Source organism: Coregonus lavaretus, assembly GCF_964263955.1.
Source record: "Coregonus lavaretus genome assembly, chromosome: 28".
In the NCBI taxonomy this organism is placed as follows: domain Eukaryota; kingdom Metazoa; phylum Chordata; class Actinopteri; order Salmoniformes; family Salmonidae; genus Coregonus; species Coregonus lavaretus.
In genome coordinates, this window is record NC_140015.1 from 17,443,654 (window position 1) to 17,445,089 (window position 1,436).

At 48.3% G+C, this 1,436-nt stretch overlaps 1 long non-coding RNA gene across 1 annotated transcript; it reads right to left on the reverse strand.

The window, feature by feature from the left end:
- Window positions 1-755: 755 nt before the first annotated feature.
- LOC311104200 lies at window positions 756-1,199 on the reverse strand. The gene is made up of 3 exons (XR_014610149.1): window positions 1,104-1,199; window positions 934-970; window positions 756-811 (listed from the first exon to the last, which is right to left on the reverse strand). It is a non-coding gene; the product is annotated as an uncharacterized lncRNA (long non-coding RNA).
- Between the last annotated feature and the right edge of the window lie 237 nt (window positions 1,200-1,436).

Here is a 1,436-nt window from a genome sequence, read left to right on the forward strand (position 1 = left end):
GTTGAGGTCTTTCATCACCATCTCCACAATTCCCATTACCAACCTGGTGTCTGTGGAGACGATGATGGGCCTGAGCTTTCTCTGTCTACTCCGGCTGGACGGCAGTACAATCTCACTCAGCGACCTGCATGCTCCACTGCGGACCATTTGATTGAAAACACAGCTCTGAGACAGGCCAAATACAGACCTGAGTGGCTCTGAGCAGGGTCTGTCCCTAACCTCTCTATTGCCCCCCTCAGGTGTGGAGAGATATGTGAACTCTCCAGGGATCAAGTCTTCATTGTCCTCTTCACTCAGCAAAGAGGTCATGGACCTAGAGAATGCACACAACAGAGACATAGCAACACAAATGTCCATAGCGCTTCGGACTCAACCTCATTATTATTACTCAAAGGAAGCATTGTAAACCAATAGACATTTTAGAGCGCTAGTGTTGCATCTAAGCAGTATCTCTCAATAAGTGGGGCAGGTTATTGGTACTCATGGTGGGGGTGGGAATAATGTGTGTGGGTAGACCTTCTTGGAGAGAAGTGGATAGGGATGCTTACCTGTGACTGGAGGGGAAAGGTATGGGTGTCCGCGTGCTCCAGGAGGTTTTAGAGCTGGTGCCTTGAGTACAGCTTAATGTCACGGTGCGGGAGAGAGAAGTCACCTCTCCTGCCTCCTCACTTCCTGATCCAGGAGAGCCTGGCGACTCAGTCAGCTCTATCTGCATGGTGAGGTCAAGGGCAGGAAACACCACTGTCGATGTGGTCTTCTTCACCCATGTGACAATGTCCATGCACTTGGCAGTAAACTCATCTCTGGTTAACTGCAATGAACATATAGAGAAGTTAGACTCTGATATAATGACTTAGATCCATGTGAATACTCATTGTATGCCCCTCCTTACCATTTCACTAATCAAGCAGACAGGAACTGACTTTAACTCACCTTGGGACGCATTTTCTCACTCAGCAGATTCCAGTGGCTGAAAAGTAAATAAAATATAACTTTTCTAATGGGGAACATATCTAGGAAGCCCACTTGAGCTGGGCATCTAAAAGGTTTATAATACAAATAAACAATCAAGGGGAGAATTGGAAAGCCACAGAGCAACATACTCGTCAGTCATGTCCTGCAGAAAGGTGCAGAGGTCTAGGGAGCTTCTTTGCAGCCTGACAAGGCTGTTCTGGGATGTTGCAGCCTGGGGGGGCGTGGGCGTGGTGGTGAAGGTCACATCAGTATCCTGGGGACGACAGGAAGTACAGTTAGGCTGGAATTCAATCAACTCTAGTACTCTCTCCTCCCAAACACACACACACACACACACAATGCAACCAGTAGATTAGATTGAGAGATGACTACAGGCCTCACCTCCAGTTCCAGGTCTCCAGGGTTGAGTAGAGAAGTCTGGTGTGGCTCCTGTACATGGGATGGGCCGGCTGTCTGTAGAT